General features: G+C 40.1%; 1 protein-coding gene across 5 annotated transcripts in view; it reads left to right on the plus strand.

Moving 5' to 3' along the window:
* Positions 1-24462, plus strand: part of FAM110B (family with sequence similarity 110 member B) — a 156035-nt gene that overhangs the window by 37608 nt on the left and 93965 nt on the right. For all 5 annotated transcript variants that reach the window (XM_030794937.1, XM_030794941.1, XM_030794939.1 and 2 more), the window contains one exon: positions 432-530. The gene's annotated coding sequence lies outside the window, so the exon portion shown is untranslated. The remainder of the gene's footprint in view (positions 1-431; positions 531-24462) is intronic.

Below are 24462 nucleotides of genomic sequence, written 5' to 3' on the forward strand. Positions count from 1 at the left end.
CTGTGATATCTTCTCCCTTTGCAAACATTAACAGTGTTTCTGGAGGGCTGGTTTTGCAGTTGTTTGTGAGGAGGCTCCATCATTTCCTGCATGATTCTGTGAGTTAGAAGGAGTGACATGTCCTTTCTGGGATGCTGAGTATGAAGCGGTGCAAAGCCGGGGTTCCCCAGGCTCATGGCAATACACAGGCTCTCATTTTGTTTGTTTTCCATTGAATACATGAAGTTGGCCTCATACTTTGATTTTTGTTTCCTTTTGGAATCAGTTTTAGTTTCCTGGAGCAGCTGAATTGGAAACGGGCTTTGAACCCAGTTTATCCTTAGATAAATATAATGTCTGTGATTCAAGGAAAAACAATTTCTTTTGAATGATACCTTTTAATCACTTTTATTATCCAGCATAATTTTTAATCTGTGTCTTTTTCCTTTTAGAAATCTCCAAATTCGACCTCCAGAGCAGCATTCTTGTTCTATCTACATCTTGAATTAGAAACTATCAAGGCTCTGTAAGTCCTAAAAAGGAAATAAAAGGTAATTACATTAAAAATTTATTATTAAAATCATGTAGAAATCTGGTTATAAAGTAAATATGATCCTTTATATGTTGAGCAGTATTGAGGTATTCCCCAATTTTTCCCACCTTTTTCATTCTTAAATACTTTCCCTTCCCTCCTTCCTTTCTTCTCTCCCTTCCTCCCCATTCCTTTTCATATATTCATTTAGCAAACTTTTGTGGACTCTGCCCTGTGCTGGTCACTGTTCTAAGCACACACACTTATTCCAACTTCCCATGCCCTGGCAGGAATGGGGAGATTGGCAAAAACCATCCTTGTAGAACTGGCTCCCCAGCCTCTGTGCCAGCTGCTGGGGGGCAGATGCTCTGCCATTGGTTTGGCTGAGAGGCTGATCTCGGCACCTGCCCCACCTTCACTATCCCCACTGGCTTCGAAATGCATGCGCTTCTCCCAGCCGTCTCTGAACTTGCCTGGGTGTTCACTTGCAGTGGCTTTTTTACCTGAGCATTCTGAACACTCAGTGGGTATTTAACTTCCCCAATTGGGACTGTTAGAATTATAATCACTCATGGGGGTAAGTAAAACAGAAACAGTGTACTGTTCCCCAGCTACTGAATATGTGAATATTCTCACTGGACATGGGACCTAGTATGTATATTTTTAATTATTAACATAACATAAATATTGCAAACAACTAAATGTTACGGATAGGTAGCACAGAATGCAACTTTCTACTCGAAAGCCACTCTCCAGAGAAAATATTGGTTAGATTTAGGCACACATTCTTTAATTATTTTTTTCTCCATGCACATACTAATGTTCAGGTGTTCAGTCTGTATTAAATGCCTTAACCCTATGATTGAAAATATTAGGGTAAAGATGACTTCATAATTTCTGGTAAATATTGTGACTTATTTTTGTTCTTGGCCTTTGTTAATCTAAATAATGATGTCTATGAGTTGGGGGCCACTGGCACACCTACGCACTTGGTTTATTTGATGGTGTTTTATAGTCACTTTGTAGTCCAGAGCACTTACCTCCCATTGTGTTAGGAATGCATTAATTGTTCCAGTGTTCCATAGAGAAGCTGGACTCGTGTGGCAAGGTGAACACCCTTATCTTGGGTGGTGGGCAGGAGTGGTGAACTTCTCCCTAAGCTGAGAACTTCTGTGGTAAATCCACTTCAATGTGGCTCTTGAGACATCGATTTCATTTTAAAAAATAATTTCTACTGTTATTTTAAATTCAGGAGATGCACGTACAGGTTTGTTACATGAGTATATTGTGTGATGCTGAGGTTTGGGATATAAATGATCCCATCAGCCAGGTAGCAGCCATAGTACTCCATCGATAGGTTTTTCAGCCTTTTCCCCTTGCAACTCCCCCAAGTAGTCTCCAGTGCCTTTTGCTCCCATTTTTATGTCCATGTGTACTCAATGTTTAGCTCCTACTTATATGTGAGAACATGCTCTTTTCTGTTCCTGCATTAATTCACTTAGGATAATGGCCTCCAGCTGTGTCCATGCTGCTGCAAAGGACGTGATTGCATTTTTTTAATGGCTCTGTAGTATTCCATGGTGTGTATGTACCACATTTTTTAAATCCAGTCCACCATTGATGTACACCTAGATTGAGTCTGTGTCTTTGCTGTTGTGACTAGTGCTGCAGTGAACATATGAATGCATGTGTCTTTTTGGTAGAATGATTTATTTTCCTTCAGTTATACACCCAATAATGGGATTGCTGGGTCAAATGGTAGTTCTAAGTTCTTTGAGAAGTCTCCAAACTACTTTCCACAGTGTCTAAACTAATTTACATTTCCACCAACAGTGTATAATCCTTCCCTTTCCTCTGTGGAAGGAGCATAAATGATTTCAACAAGCAAAAAACCAAATAGCCCTGGTAAAAAGTGGGCAAAAGACATGCAGAGACACTTTTCAAAAGGAAACATACAATCAGCCAACAAACATGAAAAAATACTCAATGTCACTAATCATCAGAGAAATACAAATTAAAACCACAACAACATACCATCTCACAGCAGTCAGAATGGCTATTATTAAAAAGTAGAAAAAAATAGTTTTATTTTTCACAGTGTTTCCATCCGTCATTAAGCTCTCAGCTGCAAGTCAGTTAATTGCCACACGTCTTCCTCCTACTGACCACCTCTTACCCTGGCTTCCTGCCTCCCTCCTGGGATGCCAGAGCATTGCTGCTGGTCTCAGGCTCGGCCCTCCTACTGCCTTTCCCTGGTAGCCTTTGTTAACCTCCCCACACGCCCTTGGAATTGAGCCCTCCCATCACTGGATGCCCACCACTATATCCCAAAACAATTTTGCTGTAAATTCCAGCAGTCCCTCCTGAAACAGGCCTGGGTAACCAAGAGCCTGAGTAACAAAATCAGTAGTCCAGAGCCACTGTGGCTGAGGGACACAGTGGGCTGCGGTAACTAAGGGACAGATGACCATTGAATGGACATGGAGCATCTGTCTAGACGAAGGCTTGTTATCCTGGAATGCCTAGTGCCCTGGACACTCAGAAACCCTGTCATTTGGGTCTTGTGCTCCGGGTATCATTGAGTTGCCAGCTTTGAAGCAAGGCTTCTGTTTTCTTATGGTGAGTTCCTTCAGGAAAACTTGGGCAGGGGGAGTGTCCCAGCTCGATTTATCAGCTAACTTATGGGTCGGAAGATCTGGCTCTGCCCAAACCAGCCCTGGCCCCTTTCCTGTCCGTTGTTTCAATTTTTCTCATGTCTAGTGACAGAGAGCAGTCCTGGAGAGCTACACTCCTCAGTGCTGAGGGCAAGAGTGTGGGCTTTAACATTAGAAGGACCTGGGTCAGGACCTGGACTCTGCCATGTGCAGTATGTACAGCCTTGGGAAAGCTGTTTACTTGATATGCCAGCCTCTTCATCCATCAAAGCAGAATTACAGTAATGCCCAGATCATAGGATTGTTGTTAGGAACGTGAGTTGCTACATGAGCTGGCATATGAGAAGTGTTTAAGGTATATTAGTAGCTTATGTACTGTGATCTTCTGCAGAATGGAGGTAATACCTACTTCTGAGGGTTGCTGTAAGCATTAAATGAGGTGTTGTATATAAATACATGGTGCTGGGTACATAGTGCATACTCTGTAACTGAGAGCCCTCCGTGATAATGGTAAAGTAAAAATAGCACTGTCAGCAAATGTGTTCAGAATGGGACAGACATTGTGACCTGGAGTGTGGGGGAATATCTAACAGTAGTAGGGAAGAATGGCCGCAAGTTCAGTCATCTCATCATTAGTTTAAGTCATTGTCTAAACTTTGGTCACAAAGGCTCATTCATAAAGGCTTTGGTTATGATTGACTACTAGAGTGAATAGTCAAGAGTTATGTGTCCAAAAATCCTTTTATTCTTATTAGGTGCTACTTTTTAAATATAAAAGGCAGTATATTCTTGGATTTTTATGAAATTTAAAAATCAACTTAAGAATAAAGATAGTAGTAATTATTTTGTTCTCTCATTAGACAATATTTTTTATCATCCTTAAATGGGAAGTATACTGGAGAATGCTCACTTATGTTATATGGTTGTTATGAAATGATTAAAGCAAGCAAATTGAAATCTAATAACGTTTGACCCTATCATCTCATACCTAAATTAAATTAGATGTATTTAACAAACTTTGGCATTCATTTTCTTCTACTTTGAACTAAAGACACATTTGAATCCTTGGTGTATTAGAGAATTTTCTTACCATTTGTTTCACACATTTGCTTTTTGTACACTTGAAACTAATGACATTACTTGGCTTAAAAATGGGTTTTAAAGAAAAGAGTACGTAATTGCATAATTCACTGTAAGTCACCTTAGAAAGCGAATGTGTCTGAGCCCTCCTGGCCATAGAGACCTGTCCTGTTATCTTAGCACCCAGGCCTGGCATTAAGCATGCTCAGTACAGATGGGAACTGAATTGAAAATGCAGCAAAGGAATTGAAGATGTGAAAACCCATTTGTTGGAATGCTGAGAATATGATGACTTCTCAAATTTACCTTTAGCAGGACAGTTAAACTATAAAGAAAGACATTGTAGTGGGAGTAACATGTGCATTTGAATGCAGTGATAGTGATACTAGTTCTTTTTTTTTTTGAGACGGAGTCTCGCTCTGTCGCCCAGGCTGGAGGGCAGTGGTGCGATCTCGGCTCACTGCAAGGTCTGCCTCCCGGGTTTACGCCATTCTCCTGCCTCAGCCTCCCGAGTAGCTGGGACTACAGGCACCTGCCACTGCGCCCAGCTAATTTTTTGTATTTTTAGTAGAGATGGGGTTTCACCGTGGTCTCGATCTCCTGACCTCGTGATCCGCCCCCCTCGGCCTCCCAAAGTGCTGGGATTACAGGGGTGAGCCACCGCGCCCGGCCTGATAGTGATACTAGTTCTTTGCTCTATGCTAAGTTTAGGATGCCAATGGACTGGAGTCATCTGTCTCTTCTTTCCTTCTGCCCTCCTTCTCTGTTTGCCCCTTCCCCCTCCTTTTCTTACCACCCCCCACTCCTCCTCCTTATGAGGTTGACCTTGTGCAAGGCCCCATGTGTTCCTGTTCTCCCAGCATTCCCTATGCAGTAGCCTGGGCCTCTATGGAGGAGGTCCTCATGTGAAGCAATAATGCCACTACACTTGCTGTTTCTGCAGTTGTGACTTGTATTCCTGTAGACCCTTATATTGGTTACACACCAAGGGAAGGAGTAGGCAGCCTCTCTTTCAGAATCATGGTGCCACATCTCTCATGCTGACTTAAGTCCACCTCTTAGAGTGGTTTTATCAGTGTCCTTTGCTACATCTTTTCTCAGCTAATTTGGGATGAAAACATTCTGTCTCTATTAACATCATTATATTCTGGCAGAGAACAGTATTACGCCTGAATTTCAACACGTCTGTTTGCATTTCACAGGAGAGAGTCAGGCTCAGCCAGACATTTTATATTCTGTATGAAATCAAGACTTATTATCTTACTTGATAATACTCATTCCTCATGGTGGAAATCTAAAACTGAACTTGCTAAGTGTTCTTCTTTCCAACAGTAGACATCAGCAGTCTTAAAAATCACTGACTTTTTAAAGTGAATTTGCCTTATTTCATGGTTGCCCACAGGTTAGGATTTGTCATGAGATTAAGCTGGTGAGAATAATACAGCCACCTCTCAAAATTTGTAATCACGCCAAGTGAAAGTTTCCGAAAACCAAAGAGTAGTTAAGGTGCTGATCTGAATGGGATAGATTAGTGAGAACCCCCACTCTTCTTGCACACATGTGCACATGCAAACATGTGTGCACACATACACACCTCTCAGAGGTGTGATTTGATTTTGGACTTCAGCTGTAATTGAGTTTGCCTCCTTATTTGCTTTAGGTATTGATCTGACCTGAGTACCATCGAAGAGCAAACCCCTTAAGCATGAGTGTATTTTAAAGGACTGTAGTAGTATACAGTTCTTCAACCTCTTCAAACCCTAAGAATTTGAATTTTTCTTCTCCAAGTACAGGAGTGTACTGGTTTTGTGAAATTTGGTAATATAAACTTAGATTTTCCCGGAATGAGTTTCCCTTATTGTTATCCAATCATACTTATTATTTTTTACCTTGTTTCACTGTTTGAGTAAAGGGGAAGAACATCGGATGGTGTGTTTTGGTTTTTCAGATTGTTTGAAAACATCAAAGTATTGATAGACCCTTCATGTATTAATGCCGTTAAGGTACAAGTATGTTAAATTTTTTTTTACATAGTCTATAAGCTGATCAACCTACAAACCTACTATCTATGGTAAATGCATTCTTATTGTTACATAGGATTATCTTTTTAAAAACAGTACTTTCAGTGATTTGAGGTTTTTGTATATTCATATATAATTTTTACTTGCCTTCTATCTAAAAGGAAGTTTTTGTTTGTTTGTTTTTTAGTTAAAATGCCCTCCAATTTGGAGCTTAGAATAGTGGCTCATGCCTATAATCCCAGCACTTTAGGAGGCCAAACTGGGAGGATTGCTTGAGGCCAGGAGTTTGAGAACAGCTTGGCAACATAGTGAGACTCAGTCTCCACAAAAAAAAAATTAAAAATTATCCTAGTGTGTGGTGCACGCCTATAACCCTAGCTACTCAGTAAGCTTAGGCAGGAGGATTGCTGGAGCCCAGGAGTTGGAGGCTGCAGTGAGCTGATAGTGCCACTGCGCTCCAGCCGGAGCGACCGAGTAAGACTCTGTCTCTTTAAAAAAAAAAAAGTTTTCCAATTTAGGTTGCATACATCAGTCATGATGATGAAATTCTTTTTTCACGAAAAGTATTGTTCACAATCTGTTTAACTTTTTTAGTGGCATCTCTTTTCAGTGAGTACTGTCTTTGGCAATGTTTTCTGACTTGTTTCCTAACTTAATTAGAATTGGAAAACAGCCGTTACTTTTCTCTCTTTCTCTTTGTTGTCTGGGGCCATCATACCTGACTATCTTGATTTTCGCTTTCTCCTTCCCCCACTGCAGTTAACGCTTCATCTCTGAGGCTACTTTTCTTTGTTTGGAGTCTGTCAGCTGAACAGATAGGCATCACCAATGTGTGACACAAGCAGGGACTGTCTGGGTTTGAAATGCAAGATGTATTGTGCCAAATGAATTCTAGATTGTTTTGCTTAGCAGCTCACCCAATTTTTGTTTCTTTAATCTTCAAAAGATACGACTGGGAGGATACTTGGACCTATTGAGAAAGCATGTGGTCCTCTCCCTGAGTGATTGCTGATGACATAGAAATGCAAGGTAGCCTCTTTTCACTTAAAAATTAAGTATATCAGGTACTGCTTACTCTAAATTAGGTTACAGAGCTGCCATCACTTCTCATCATCAGCCCTCAGACCATTAATGATGACTGTTCTCTTTGCTCAGAGCTGTGTTGTATTTTGCATATGAAATCCTGGAGTGTTGAAGACAGAGATGTTGCATATTTAATTTTAACTCCTTGATTTTCAGAGGAGAAAACGGGGATCATTTCACAATTGCCATGTAAATAGTTATCAGAATACAGCAAAGATATTCTTAGTGTAGCTATTCTTCGTGTAATTAAAATATCTGTGCAAATTACCTTTAATCCCAGCACGTTGGGAGGCCAAGGCAAGCGGATCACTTGAGGTCAGGAGTTCGAGACCGGCCTGGCCAACATGGTGAAACCCCATCTCTACTAAAAACACAAAAGTTAGCCAGGTGTAGGGGCACAGACCTGTAATCCCAGCTACTTTGGAGGCTGAGGCAGGAGAATCATTTGAACCTGAGAGGCAAAGGTTGCCGTGAGCCAAAATCGCGTCACTGTACTCCAGCCTGGGTGACAGAGTGAGTGAGACTCTGTCTCAAAAAAAAAAAAAAAAAAAAAAAATCTCTGAAAAGTAACAAGTGCATCAAATTATATTAAAAGTGATCAGCTGTCTCTACCCACCCTTCAGATCCACTTCATCCCGGACCCAGAGAAGAGCTTGGCATTCAGGAATTTCCTAAACAGCTGTGTGTTTGTGTTTGCTCATTCATTGGTTTCCTTAACAAATGTATTCTGGGCACCCGCTGTGCGGTGCCGGAAAGACGTGGCTCTTGATTGAGAAGCACATAGTTAACTCACCAGAGTTGTTATCTGATCCCATATTTCTTTAAATTTAGCATTTGACTGAGCCTGCAAGATTTGTGTTTTTGACAGAATTCCCTGGAGGAGCTGAGGAAAGCATATCAGTCTGAGGGCATTTCTCTGGAGCCAGATCGCCGGGTCCCAGCCTAGGCTGGCACTCACAGGGCCCCTCCTTTCTGGCCCTGCTGAGCCCAGAGTCATTGTCATTCTCAGAACCTCCTATGTTTGGGTTATGCTAAAAATGCAGGGAGCTCTCTTAGATCAGCCTTAATTTGACTGGAAGAGGAAACTCATTTCCTGCAGAGTGCCTGTAATGTGTCCAGTCCCTGTTTGGCTCCTTGCTGGTTGGCCGAGGCAGGCGAGTCCACCCTGGAGCACCACAGGCCTGTTCCAGGGGCCAAGAAGGCCTTTGTCTCCAGCTTCACTTTCTTACTCTTTGCTTTTCAGCTTCTCACCATCCATGTAGAAAAAGTCTTATACATGTGGGATCCCATTGAGTTTATATGGTGTTGAAATTTCACTCACTAGTACTCTTCTCACAGTTTTAAAAATAGTCATTTAAGAAGTTTTGTCTGTTGAGTAGGCTGTGTTAGGAGCCGCTCCTATCTATGGGACAGTGGGAAGCACAGCAGGAATTTCAGAGCCAAATTTCAGATCTGCCCCCTGATAGTGGTGGTTTGAGTCACATAGAGTAAGGTTAGTCTCCCCCTCTGGAAGTCACTTCTTATATATATTTAAACATACACACACACATACACACATATTAGAGACAGGGACTCCGTCCCTTGCTCAGGCTGGAGTGCAGTGATGTGATCATAGCTCACAGTAGTAACCTTGAACTCCTGGGAGCGAGCAGTCCCACCTCAGCTTCCCAAGTAGCTGGGACTACAGGCATATGCCACCGTGCCTGTGGAGACAGTGTGGTCTCTAATTTTTAAATTTTGAATATTTAAAAAAATTTTTTAATTAAATTTTTAAATCTTTTACTTTGTTTAATTTTTTAAAAAATTTAAATTTTTTGTTTGTAGAGACAGCCTCTCACTGTGTTGTCCAGGCTGGCCTTGAACTCCTGACCTCAAGCAATCCTCCCTTCTCTGCCTCCCAAAGCACTGGAATTGGTCAGCACTTCTTCGACATACTGTACCCACCTCAGCAATTTCTGAGTGAACGCTTTTTTTTTTCTCCTGCAAAATATTTAACTTTCCCTACTTGTTATTTGGGCACAAATAATTCTGTCCCCAAAGTGGATTCATCTGCATTCTATGATAGTTTATTTATTGAACATATAGCACACAGAAGCAGTTTGCTTTCCTCTAACGTTACCAATACCTGAAATATGCTTACGAAGAGAAACTGGTGTCTGTATCCCAGTGAGCATGTGCCATATGCGCACGGCGGCTGCTCTCCCAGGCATTGGCTTGTGGCTCCTGCACAGTCATCTTGTCATCATCACAGGCCCACATAGAGACCAGGCACTCCAGGGCCGCTCTGCCTAGATTAGAGCTGGAGGAAGAGAAAACACTAACCCAGGCAGCAGTGGCCATTAGCCCATCCAGAACAGAATGCCTACATCCAGAACGGATGCATTCACATCTTAGGAAATAGTGCCTGTTTCCGTATAATTTTAAAAATACTGCCTCACCTTTTTTGCTAACAATTACATTAGGAACTTTAAAATTGTATTTTGATTTGAAAATCTAGAGACTTACATTAAGGTAAGTGGAAAGTAAATTATAGCTATGCAGGATCAGCTTTTTTTAAAAAATTCAGTTTTTAATGAGACTGAAAATGTCCATTTATGATATTTCTTCTTTCTCTACTATCCTTAAGTTGGCATACCATGGTTTATAGCTAAAATAAATGGTAGTGACAAATGTGATAAATGTACACACTTTTTTAAAAGCAGAGGTTTAGAAATGGGAAAATCTTTTTTTTTTTTTTTTGAGACAGAGTTTCACTCTTGTTGCCCAGGCTAGAGTGCAGTGGCACGATCTTGGCTCACTGCAACCTCCGCCTCCAGGTTCAAGTGATTCTCCTACCTCTCAGCCTGCTGAGTAGCTAGGATTACAGGCGCTCGCCACCACACGTGGCTAATTTTTGTATTTTCAGCAGAGATGGGTTTTCCCAATGTTGGCCAGGCTGGTCTCGAACTCCTGACCTCAGATGATCCCCCACCTCAGGCTCCCAAAGTGCTGGGATTACAGGCGTGAGCCACCGTGCCCAGCCGAAAATGGGAAAATCTTAATCGTCCGTGCACACCTCGCTAACATATCCAGATGAAGGGAGTGAACATTAGCTGGAGTGTTCGTTCCAGCAAGGAATGGGACCACTGTTATAATCTAAAAGGTGATGATAGTTCCCACTCTTCTCCTATGTTACCTTTCTATCCACATCTGAAACATCCAATCATGACTATGTACCATCAGTGGTCCTCATTAATTAATTGATGGTGATATTTTAGCCAACGTATCAGCAAATGTTCTTTGCTGATTCTGTCTCCCCCATCCCCAACAGTTTGATTTGTTGTTAATCTGTAGCTACTGCCCATGTGGAGTGAGCCACAGTCAGTGGAAATCGTGACACATGGGGAGTCTTGTTGCCAGGTAGGGAAGGTAAGCACACTACCCTGCATGGTAAAATTCACTCACTACAGTGGTAATCAGCTGTCACCAACTTGTGACATTGATGCCTTGCGTTGCACTGATTGGTGGAGGAAGAATGGGGGTCATGAACACTTACTGGTGTTAACCATCTGCTAAGTAAGGACTTACTTAAAGCTAGTGCATGTGTTTCTATGCTCTGAATTTCAGCTGTAGGGCTCACTAATCACTTAACTGCCAGATGGTTGACAGACAGCTGACTTCTGCTGTCAGTCAGGAAGCAGTGCTAGGAATTGAAATTATTTCCTTGAACTCTGATTTTTCTTAGATGAAATAAGCAGGGGTCTAGCTTCAGTTCTTAGTGGGATAGAGCCTTGGGTACAGTGTGTAAACTCTCCAAACCTGTTTCCTCCTGTTTACCATGTAAAGGCTGGATAAAATAGATTTTGATTTCTCTGTTTTCATAAGACATAGAATTTTTTATGTGACTAATCAGGCAAAAATTTAGAACAAGTACCGTTATTGGACTGAAAGCTCCTATTCCATCTTTTTAGATTCCACACATATGATCTAGTGTATGGTACTAATTGCATTTATGATGAAGAAATTCTAAAATCACAGATGTTGATTAATTTAAAAATAGAACATATGCATTTTTATTAAGCTGTTGAGTTACAGGGTTTGGGCACCACTTCCTGATTTTCTGGCACAACCCAGTGGTAATGAGAATTGTGAGTGCAATGTCAGCATCAGGCAGAGATGAAATTAGGGGACCCATTTGTCTTTTGGCTGCTTTTTGCAGAGATTCTTTTATACAACCTATCTATTCCTAGTTTAGTCAGACCTCTAATTTACCTGGATTTTTTTGTGATACAAACTTCAGTTTTTCCCAGTGGGATCTCCCCGTCTTATTTCTTCCAAGAGAACTAGTTAGGTGATTGGTTGCAAGAGGTACTGTGGGACATTTTGGTACAGTTAGATAATGTGTGCACCATCATGTGCCAGCATTTTATGAGTAGGACTGCGCTTTTCTAGAATTGCTAGATGTAGGTGTGAGAGAAGCTTGAATGTTGCATATATTTAATTCTCTTTAAAAATATGTTTCTTGTGTATGTTGTGTTTTCTACTATCTAAAACTGTAATCCACATCAAAACTGCTTATCAAATCTCCTGGGATGCTTGCATAAGAATTGAAATAGATAAAAAAGCATCTGCAAATTAACATGCCAGGAATTTTTCTGGTTTCTAGCTGTCCCACTTCACACTGTGGGAATAGTCCTGGCTCCCTCCAGCCTGGGAAACTTTGCATGGTGCTTTCTTTCATCTTTGTAACACTTCCTTCTCTCTCACAGCACCAGGAACAGGGCCTGTTTGCACTGCAGTGAATGAGATAATTTTCCAAGGTGGGAGTGCGATGCATCAGGGATTAGCTGATATTTAAAGAACATGAATGAAAGCAGCAAACACCTCACCAGGGCAGGCCGCACAAGCCTTTGGGCAGTTATTCCCTTGTAGGGTTTGAAGTTTCATTGGCCGCTGATTAGGTAAACTGGAGTCGTTTGTCCGCTAGATGCGTCCCTACCCAAGAGGAGAGGTGGCCAGTAAATGTCAGCTGAGGCACCGAAGGCTGCGATGCACCAGTCCGGTGCCCTGTGAGGACGGCCACATCGATAGTGGTAACACTCAGTGCGTGCGAGTTTGCTTTTCAGACCTAATGATTACTTCAAGTCAGGGATTTTAACTTTGTCAGAAACTTGAGTTGTAAAACAGATTGGTTTCCTGAAAACTTCCCTGTCAATCAAGAGCCTTCATTTTCTTTTTATTTTATTTATTTTTAATTTATTTTTATAACTTTTTTATTTTTTATATTTTTTTGTTATTATACTTTAAGTTCTAGGGTACATGTGCACAATGTGCAGGTTTATTGCATATGTAAACATATGCCATGTTGGTGTGCTGCACCCATTAACTCGTCAGTTACATTAGGTGTATCTTCTAATGAAGAGCCTTCATTTTCAATCTGGAATACATCACTAGTTCTTAAACCCCTGACCTCTTTCTGCTTTGATTTTTTTACCTAATATAACCAATACAAAATCCAAACACTTACATAGTTTGCTATTGCCAGGCACTGTTATAGCTGTTTTACATGTATTACCTCATTTAATCCTCCTAACAGCTCTGAGGTAGGTTCTGTTATTATGCCGTTTTATAGATGAGGAGACTGAGGCATAGAGAGATGAAATACTTTGATCAGGGTCACACAAGCTAATAAGTAGTGAAGCAGGTACTTGCATCCAATCAGACTGATTCTAGAATTCCCTTCGCTTGACTGCTATACTGTACTGTCTTCAAAAAATGTAATGCACATCTCCCTTATTTCTTTGCATTTGGTTTGACTGTGTGAATACACATTTCCCCTTTTATGGGAGATGTTTGAAACAATGAATATGAGTACTATTTTTCTGGGCTTAGATATGTTTTGGGGGGCTTGAATAAAGCACCTCATCTGTGCTACTTGTGAATTACTTTCTAGAGCAGCATGAGTTCACACCTAGATAACGTGTTCTCAGAGGCACTGCATATACTCATACAAGTGAATAATGTGCAATCCTAGGGGTGACACTTACATAGACTACCATGGTCATGATGACCCCTGAGATTGTGCGGTGTGCAGCATATGCAACTGTTTGTGCAGCCCTTCAAAAGCTGCCTGACAGCCTTATTTAGGTAACTTTCGGGAACATACAGAAAACGAATATACCTCTGGTAACAGTTCATGCTTTATAGGCTTACCTCAGTGCATCGAAGCTACCTTTCAGTTAAAAATGTATGAATGAAAAAATAAAAATATTATGTAAAAAAAGTCTGTATATTAAATTATCCATATAAAAGCAGCAGCTACCAGGTAAATAAAGCAGCTGTTAGGGTGGCAGCTGTTAGGGTGGCAGCTGAACAATCAAAGTAAGTACCTGCACTCATTTCTAATTTAGGTGGACCTTAGTAGCCAGACTATGGATGTTACACTTAACAAAATCATCAGCTTTGTAACTTTGCAAATTAGGCACTGACACAATAGAATCAGAAAATAAAAACCAAGTGGAAATATTTCAGCTGTCATTTAGCTTGAAACAAGCAAAACTCACTCACACATCAGACTTCAGGGAATCAGGGATGCTCTTTAATGAAGAGCATTGTGGTTAAAAATCAGGCAACACTTGGAAATTTTTATGAGACAGGGGCAGAATACTTTATGGATGAAGTGAAACAGAGCCCTCAAACTGTTTTTATCAATTAAGGATATTCAATATTACATGAGTTATGTAGCATTTAAACTACTTAGTTTTAGGAAATATTGAGTTAACTGGCTAAAATAAAATGCTCTCTTTTTAAGCAGCTTTAATTAGATAAAAGTCAATGCTTAATAGTCTGTTAAAGAATTATTTTAAAAATTAGTGGAGTGGAATTCATTGTAAGCTGACAATCTTAAGTTGGTGTGGTGTAGGTCTCTGCAATTACGACGGTTATTGCCACCTTTATTAAGGGAGGAGGGCTAGCATGGGGCTTCATGTGGAAGTTCAGAGCACACTTGAATTCCATTCCCTTAACTGTTCACAGCAGTGCTGCGTGCATGAGCAGTCATCAGGGCTGTAGCAGCGTGTCAGCAAAGTGACATATAACTGCACTCTCTCTCGCTACTGTGTTGCTCTTCATTTAGAAAGTTCAGTGTTAATAGTAGGATGAGGATTTAAGCATCTTGAGGGCAGGATGTTTTGTCTGTTTCTTGACTGCTGTATCCCCAGGGCCTGGCACCCAGTGAAATGAATGAACTGTTTCCTGATGTGACTGCATGCACACTCTGTGTACTCATGAGGCATAGGTCTGTTTCTGTGAACAGCTTTACTATATGTGATGTCTTTTAATGACTTGGACTTCTTTTAATATTGTACTTATTTTTATTTTATATTGTGACCTTGAGACCCATTAGCCATCCAGGTTTCATCTGACAGACATGTTTCGTAGTTGATTAGAGCAATTAAAGTTTTATCTATTGGATAAAATTCAAAAGTCATCGGCCATCTGTGAAAACCACTGCACTATGGAACACAGACCAAGGAGGATTTTTATCTTATGAAAAACAAAGAAATTACATTAAGATCCTAATACCAGAAGGTGGACATTCCTTTATAGAGAATGTCTTAGTTTGCTCAGGTTGCTATAACAAAATACCTCAGGCTGAGTAATATATAAACAACAGAAATTGATTGCTCACAGTTTTGGAGTCTAAGATCAAGGCCCCAGCAGAGTTGGTGTCCAGTGAGGGCTCCTTCCCCTTAGATGGTGCCTTCTATGTGGGTTCACAAGGCAGAAGGGACAAGGCAGCTCTCTGGGGCTCTTTTCTAAGAGCCTGATGAAAAGCACTGATCCCATTCATGAGGTTGCAGCCTTTGTGTCCTAATCATCTCCCAAAGGCCCCATGTTCTAATACCATTACCATACTGGTGAGGTGAATTTTTTTTTCTGCTGTGATCTTATTGTTAACGTAAGAATCATTTCAGTAACCTAAAATATGATATTCATTAAGCATGGTGGCCAAGTTAGCATTATATTAGCTCTAATTAGCTATAATTGAATTTTTATATTTTATGCAATTAAATTGTCAAAACCAACCATTACTATATATATTAATACACAACTGTGGACTTTAAAAGTGTTAGTAATTCAGTCTTCTAGGACTCCTGGATTCTCAGAAATCGTTTGCACATAGTTTTTGTCATTCTGAAGAGTGCCCATTTCACAGATGAAAAAACTAAGGCACAGAGCGGTTGTGTGGGGCCCAGTAGTTAACTATCAAATGTAACTGAAGACTCATGATTCCAGGTATTGTGTTCTTTCTAGTCTACAGTACTGTGTATACCGAGAATCCTCATTAAGTACAACATAGTCATCCATTAGCAAACCTGAGATAACCAGAAAGCCTTAGTTAGATGTACATAGATATATAATTTCTTCCTTGCTGGGGCAACCTTTGGGACTCCCTTAGAGCAGGAATCTAAGAAGAATATCAATGTATCCCTCTTACCATAGGCAAAATAGCATTTCTTAATTTTCAACTTGTATTATCTGCTCTTGCTCTCATTTATTTTGCAAGAAGAGTCATTGATGCCAAGTCAGTCCACCATAATGGCCAGTTTTAATTACTGCATCTCCAGTCTTACACTGGACCTTGCAGAGGGGTCACACTTTACTGTAGTGACTATAGTGCAGTTGAATGTGCAATGTTTGGTGGTTTTACAAATGTTGGAGAGAATTTGTACTATAGGACATAGGGTCTTAAGGTAAAAGTGTTGGGCTGAGAATCCTATTTTATATATATGGCAGATTTCCAGAGCTGATGTCGACAGCCATAACGTTAACACATTTTCAAAGCAAAGAAAGTTGGAGAGAAGAGTTATGAAGAGAAAATATTGGTGATGATAGGGGACATTTCCAAACAATACTGAAAATAATATTCCAGGAGAGAATTTGATTAGGTAGAAAATGCAAACTCAGTACACTGCTTTCCTATGAAAACAGTGAATACTCTTTAATAAGAATGAGATATTCTGCTTTTTTGGAAGCGGTGACATGAGCATTCTGCAGGATTTCAAATAGTTAAATAATTGTTATGCCTTGGCCCGGGAGTCTCAGCCTATCTGCAGAGAAGAGGTAAATATTAGGTACCTGAAGCCTTTGATCTGAGGTCTGTGTTGGGGGAGGATGTTTGTAGTAAGGTTTGGGTCTAGGGGATGCATTCATAAACTATAGAGATATGTGGACTATGCCTGGAAGCTGCCATTTTTGTTTCCTCTAGAAGTTCCAGAGTAGAAGGAACCATCATAGTCTCCAACCATCACCTCAATGGCATCCCTGAACTACATCTGGGCTGTAGTTCCAGCAACTGACCAGAGGCACTCTGTACCTCACCAAATTGTAATTAATCTTCCTTTTTCCTCTCTCTCTCTCTCTCTCTCTCTGACTTATATAAATCAAGTCATGGTCCTTAGTAAGTATCTGAAGAGGTACCTATTAAATAGGAATAGTAATAGAGGAATTCTGTCTGTACAGTTTATACTTGTTTTGGTAAATGATCTCTTGTAAAACTTGAGAGCTTTTTCTGGGCTATTCAGTGTGCATAATGAATATTGATATCTTAGGGCTTTAAAAAATAGCTTCTTTAACTTAAGCACAAGTTAGTGTGCTTGGAGACCAGTTTGAGAATTTTGGAAAAAAATTTTTTTTAATGTCAAAGTAGGATTTAATTTAAACTTTAGCGTCTTCATCTTAACCCTCTTTCAACTTCTCCAAAAGAGTTATTAGCATAAAAGCTTAATGATTTACATCTGAAGGTTATGTATGTACTGAAGAAATTCAGTGTTGATTCTAAATACTTCTTAGTCATCCTTAAACCCAGCTTGAAGCTCTAGGGTGCTTAAGCGTAGTTCATTATTACAGAAGTAAGTCATCAGTGAATTGTTTGGTAAACAGCAGTTTGTAGTGGTTTTTCTCTAACTTAGCCTCTTTCAGAAGTGTCTGCATTTTTCAGGAAAATTATCTGCTCATATTTTGAGGATAAAAATAGCATTGAAAGGACTTTTAGTGCAGATTTGCTGGGGCTATTTTGGTGGTCCTGAATTTTTTTTATTTTAAAAAGGAATATTAATATTGATCTCACCATTATACTTCTTGGAATTCTTTACCTGCTGATACCTTGCCTCTGTGGGGGAATTTCCCATTATTGGGGTTTCCTCAGGCCCCAACCCTCCTGTCTCTTCTGCCTCCCCTCCTCCAAGGCATTGGTGTCTTCCTAGCTTGATCATCTGCCCCTTCCTTCCTCCTGCCCTCCTTTCCTTTTTAGTTGTGGTGAAAAACATGATACAAAATTTACCATCTTAATCATTTCTAAGTAGATAGTTCTCGGGGGTGTTTTGTTATTGTTTTATATTACGATTTTTTAATTTTAAAATATTCACGTATTTATTAGCTGCGTCTCTACAGCCAAGATCTAACCTACTTCAGGGCTTGGGGCCACATGTTGTCCTTCTCACTACATTCAATCAATGCATTCATTATGTGCCTGTTATTTCCAAGCACTCTGTTTTGCATTCCTGACTTTGTTGAGCACACAGCAGATGTTAAACATCTGATCACTGAGTTTCAGAAATTTTTTTTAGGAATGATTTTCAGTGGTAGAATTTGAAAACAGCTTGTGTGAGTAGTCATAGCTCATCCTTTTAAAAATAAATGCCAAATAAGAAATGGATTATCGTGGGGAAGTCTCTCACTTAAGAAAAATCATTGTAGAGTAATACTGAATGAGATTTTCATTTCCTTTCAGCAGAACTGGTAGGATAGATATTGTGTGTGTATTTTTTCTTAAACTATAATGTTGATTATTTTCTTTTTTAGTTACTCTGCCATCTCAAGAATACATGTATTGTCATTTTAGATTGTTGGGTCAGGAATGAAAGTTTGAGGGTGTTTGATTTCAGTCCTGAACTCTCATATATTATGTTTCTGGGGACTAAGCTTGGTTTTGATATAACTTTCTATTTGGGGGATTTTAGAAGTTAGTGCATAAAATAGTGCTCCCTTTGCATGGATGGGTGAAATTTTGTGGTGTTCAAACTGTTGTATTAGAGATGTGAATGCCTAATCATAATAGATTAAAAACTGTCAACTATCTTTCATATTTAAGCAACTTACGATGGATACAAATATTTCTTGAAAAGCTAGACTTCTTTTTTTTTTTTTTTTTAATGTAGTTGCTCACAGTCCTTAGGTGCACAGCAAATGCCAGAACTGCCCTAATTAGGTCAGATGTTTCTCATTAGCTTGTAACAGTCTTGGTTGTATGAATGGATGGATGCACAGCAGATGGATTGACAGAGGATAGACACTTTAATTGACCCCTCGCCACTGTCACACTACACATATATAACTCCCTGGCTACACTGAATCTTAAAGACTACACATACCACTAATATTGTACTGATTGAAATTGCTCGTTTCAGTTCCTAAGAGACTGTCTCTGCCTTTCTTAATAGCCTGTGAATATCTGCAGAACAAGGGCTGTCTTACCTGTTTTGTTAGTGCCGAGCATGGAGTAGACACAGAACAAGTGTCTATAAATTGAAGTAACAGCATGATGGCTTCTGAAAGCAAAATCAGATGCAGAATATTTGTATATTTTATTTCAGAATATTTATATTTTAGTAAGTTAATGCTTACTCTTAAGCAATGGGAAAAACATCCTCTAATATTTACTTTTTCCTGTAATAATCTACTGATGGCATATTTTTATTAGCATTCCTTGGAATTATTCAGTAAGCATTTACAAAGGATCCTGTATACAGTAGATAATTAGTATTTTGATGAATAAAAGATGAACACTTTTCCTAATATACCTTATAGAAATGTAAATAAATTATATTGTTGATATTCCTGTCATTGATGTTGACATTAATAAAATATCATGGAAGGGCTGGTTTCAATTTTACCATTTCTGAGAAAAATGGCATATGCATAGTGGTCTTTAAAATAGTCATTGTCATTAAGGATTTGTATATTCTGCTTGTTCCCAGATGTCATGTGAGGAGGATAGAATATTCCTCAGCAACCTCTTATACTTTTTTTTGTTAACATGTTCACACCTGTGAGTTTAGTTGATAGTGCTGTGAGATACTTTTAGGATGTTATTTTTTGCATAAACAAACAGAGGCTAGGCTTAGAGGAAAGCATACCAGTTTTTTATTGCTGCATAATAGATTTCCACAGACAGTACCCGTTTCTTAGCTCGGTGGCTCCAAGTCTGCCATGGCTCAGCAGGGTTCTCTGTCAGGGTCTCCGATGCAAGGAGTTGGCTACACGGCCCTCTCAAGTAAGGCCATGGGGAAGAATCTGCTCCTGAGCTCATTCAGGTTGTTAGCAGGGCTGACGTCCCTGTTTCCTGGCTGCAGGCTGAAGACTGAAGTTTCTAGAAGCTTCTAGAAGCCACTTGCATTTGTTTGCTGTGGGCCTTCTCAGGAACATTGCAGCCAACAGCAGGATCCCTCATCAGATTCCTGTCAGACTTCAAATCTCTTTGGATTCTTTTCTGTGACCAGCCAAAGGAAACTCTTTTAAAGGGCTCATGAAATTAGGCTAGGCCCACCCAGATACTCTCTCTATCTTGAGGTCACTGTGCCGCATACCTGCCAATCATGGGAGTCAAATCCATGGTATTTACTAGCCCAGGGATTACGCACAGGGCATACACCAGGGGGTGGGAAATCCTGGCCCCTCTTTGAATTCTGCCTCCTTGGAAAGGTCAGTTAAGATGCTTGGGAAATGCTGCCAAATTTACCCCAGCGTTTATACTGCTTCTACTTTGAGATGCTGAAGACCACGGCTCTAAAAACTCTCTTCTTGTTTAACCTTACTGTGTTTCTATGGGAAAGGGAAGCAGCTCTGTCCTTGACATGCAGAGATGTTCTTAATTTACAGTCAGTAGGGATGAGGGTTTGATGCTTATGATTTCCATTCATTGACCTGTATTGTTTCAGCCAATCACTCCTGGGCCAGTGGTGCCCAGATGAGGACTGGAGTCAGGTGTGCAGGTTTGCAATGAACATAGAAACCAAAGTGACCCTTGTTAAGGGCTTAACCTAGGTTAAGAACTTGACAAGCTAGGCCAGAGGGAGATGCCCTGAGTTCGAGACCAGGGGAGCGACTTATCAAAATCACTGTTTTGGGCAGATTAACCTTGAAGCTGTATGGATGGTAAGAGGGGAGAAGCCAGAAGCAAAAGCCAGCCAGGAATTCAGAAATGAGTGCTCATTTATCAGTGGTAAGGGAGATTTAGAAATGTATTGTGTTCCTTGAATTGCTACTATCGGTGATGGTAGTGCTGGGAAAATGAAAAAGACTGGGGAAGTGTAAACAAGCTATAAGACAAAATCAGACTGCTTGTTAGGACTTGTGAACCCCTGGGTAGCCTATGTTTACTTTTTGGAGAGACCATGTGCTTGTGACTTTCAGGGTGCATTGTTCAGGTAAATCGTCAATTTGTGTATGGGACTTGCAAATATATAACATATTTGGCATTTCAAGTGGTAAAAATTACTATGGAGGAAGATAAAGCAGGGATGGGGATAGATGTATATTAGTATTAAGTGCATATCAATTTGGGGCTTCTAAAAATCACCTAAAATAAGTTGTTAACCAGAGGCACATGGGTTGGAATGGATGTAAATGTGTATTTTACATGGAGTTGTATTTCACATTTATGGCATTTGGCCTTGTACTCCCCCCTGCCTCTTTCAAAAAGAAGTATTCATTTAAATGATGTGGATAATGGATCTATAACATTTATTACTCTGGTAATAGGATGTTCATTGCTTCTGAATACCTTACTTCTGTCTGTTTGAATCATTAACCTAATCACATACTCTAATTTTCTTAAAGTCAGTATTCAAAGAGAGTTTGGCTTTTACTTCCTTTTCCTTCCACTGTTTGAAAAATTTTTAAAAGAAAAAAGCAAAACATAGGAATCGTCTGTGAGGCTGGGCACTGGACAGGGAACACATCTGTTTCATGTAAGTATAAAATGCTGGCTTTACAAATACTCAGTGTGGAGTTCTCACCACATAGTTGGCTGAAATTTTCCATGTTTGCAGTGGAACTTGAAAATAGAACTATATAGCTTTGTTACCATGGGAAGGGATAACATTTAATTTCATCCTTTGTGACTCAACAAAGTTCTGATGCAATGCAATGACAGTAGAAACACATCATAGAAAGCAATATAGAGATGTTGAGATCCTAATGTTTTAAAAGTAAACCTACATAGTAAATAGTAGATTAATTCAATAATTATTTATTGATAACTTATCAATAAATATTCAATAAATATTTATTGAACCGGGCACTGTTCTGCAGACTGGGGATATAGCAGGAAACAGAAAAACTTCTGTCCTTGTGAGGCTTATATTTGAGTGAAATGAAGCAGAGAATAAATAAATATATAACATATTTGGCATTCACTTGGTAAAAAGTACTACGGAGGAACACAAAGCAGGGATGGAGATAGATGTATATGTATATTGCAGGGGTGGGATAGGGTAGCGATTTTAGAGAGCATGGTAGGCAGAGTTCTAAGATGGCCCTTGCAATGGGTGGTTATAAGCCTGATAGAGTGTGGTGAGGGTGATGGACTCTTACTGCTGTGATTAGGTTGCAGGATATAAAACTCTATGAGCTGACTGCAGTAGAGAGTCTCTTGCTGGCCTTGCAGAAGTGAGGTGCTGTGTTTGAGAGAGTCTACAAGAGACCAGTAAGACAGCTACAGACATAGATTGCAAGGGATGGTGGCTTGGGCCAGGGGTTGGCTGTCAGGTGGTGAGGAATGGTCAGGTTCTGGAAAGACTGATAACTGAAAGTATAAGATTTAATGACAACTCGGCTGTGTGGTGTGATAGAGGAACAGAAATGCTGACTCCTGAGTTTCTGGCCAACACAGCAGGAAGAAAGATGCTGCCATTAACTAACAGAGAAGAATGTGGTGGGGACACGTTTAGGAGAGATCAGGAACTCAGTTTGAGATGCTAATGACATGCAATGGAGACATGGAGTTGGCCATTGGATACACCAATCTAGTGTTTTGGAAAGATGGCCTAGAGATGTGAATGAGGAGGTCATCAGCATATTTATGGTATCTAAAGCCATGAGGTCCCTAAGGCAGTCAGTATAGATAGGCAAGAAAAATATTTTAGACCAGAGTTTTGGTGCTCCAGTAAAATATTTTCAATTATTTTATCTCAATGATTTTTATGTTTCATTATGAACTTTTGTTCAATATTTGGCTTAACTTAAAATGTTTTTCTATTCCCTTCTAGAACTTCAGCTCACTTAAAAAATTTTTCTGTTTGTGTTTGGTATACTGTATTATATATTTAATGGAGAAGAAAAATCTTAGACAAACTAAATTTAACATAGATTACTTGAGAAATGAATGATTCTCAAATTGGGAAGCCCCTGAACCAGCACAGGTTCAGAACTCCAGTGCTACCACGTGGTGGAAGATTTGTGGACAGAAAAAAGAAAGTGGTGTACAGAAAACTGAAGTGAGGTGCAGAAACAACCAGATGAGTTACAGCTCAGCATTTGCCTTATTTGAATTTGGTTTGTACAGGTGGCTGCCTTTGATTGGTCAAAACTCAGTGATTGACACAAGAGTAGATGACAGCCTATTTACACATCCAATTAGGTTACAGTTTACTATGAACTGAAAAACCTTTGGGCCAAACTTAAAATGCATAAGGAGGCAGCTATAGGCTAAGTTTAATTTAATAATTAGATCCTGAGGGGAGTGGAAGCAGGAAGGTGGATATGAAACCACAAGATACCACATCTCCCAATGAGAACCTTCTAGCACCAACTAGAAACAGTCTACACCCATGGTAGCCTCCTTCCAGAGGGCAAATAGATAAATAAATCGAACATCTCCTTCCAATCCCAGATGAACAAAATCAAGCAGAGTATTTCTATACTTCTCCCTAATCCTCAACTTCATTACCAAAGAATCAGTGTGGTTTTTCAAAATGGAATTTTACACCCATGTGGGTGTAATTTGCTATATTTCTTCAGTTATAGCCGTTTAAACAAATAGATACACAGAAATAGGAAGATAGACTGTCAGTGAGGATAGACAGAAGATTGAGACTGCAAGAACAGAGCATTTGAGAGTAGGTGAGAGCATAGTCTTGGGAGCCCTTGGAAATCTACCTTTGCTGAGTGCACTGGGGCCAGTATGTTTGCAGCTAGAGGCTTGTAAGAGTTGATGGTGGGAGTGGGGAGAACCATGTCCCTCTAAAGCAAAAGACCTCTACCTGTAGATCGTTTATGTAAGTAATCCCTGTAGTTAATAAATTTCTTTTTTAGGCTAGTTACATCTTTACTCATGTATCTTAAAAATTAAGTTATTTCATAGCACTTTCTCAGGTCCTATTTTTCTTCTTTTTTTTTCCACCTGATACTAGAAACAGCTGTTTAGTATTGAATTACTTAAAATGATAAGTAATTCTCCAAAGTGGTACCACTTTTTGGCCGGGTGCGGTGGCTCACGCTTGTAATCCCAGCACTTTGGGAGGCCGAGGTGGGCGGATCATGAGGTCAGGAGATCGAGACCACGGTGAAACCCCGTCTCTACTAAAAATACAAAAAATTAGCCGGGCGTGGTGGCGGGCGCCTGTAGTCCCAGCTACTTGGAGAGGCTGAGGCAGGAGAATGGTGTGAACCCGGGAGGCGGAGCTTGCAGTGAGCCGAGATTGCGCCACTGCACTCCAGCCTGGGCGACAGAGCGAGACTCCGTCTCAAAAAAAAAAACAAACAAAGTGGTACCACTTTTTAAAAGATCCATACAGATCATGATATAACATCTTTGGGAACTGAAATAGTTATTCTTACCCTTGCTGGTTCTAAAAAGAACTGCAAGCAGCAACCTTTGAGAGTTTGGGTTTTCAGTAGTTTATCTACTGTAATGAGGACATTAGCCCAGGGCAGCCAGCAGAGCTGACCTTGTCACCACGGCGAGTTTGCATCGGGGTCAGAGAGCAGCGTGGTTTCACTGTGTACACCCTGATTTTCAGTGCTAAAAGTCCAGAATAGCTCTCCACTTGACCTGCCATGGTCACTTGCT

The sequence above is a fragment of the Nomascus leucogenys genome, chromosome 16 (genome assembly GCF_006542625.1).
Source record: "Nomascus leucogenys isolate Asia chromosome 16, Asia_NLE_v1, whole genome shotgun sequence".
Lineage (NCBI taxonomy): Eukaryota > Metazoa > Chordata > Mammalia > Primates > Hylobatidae > Nomascus > Nomascus leucogenys.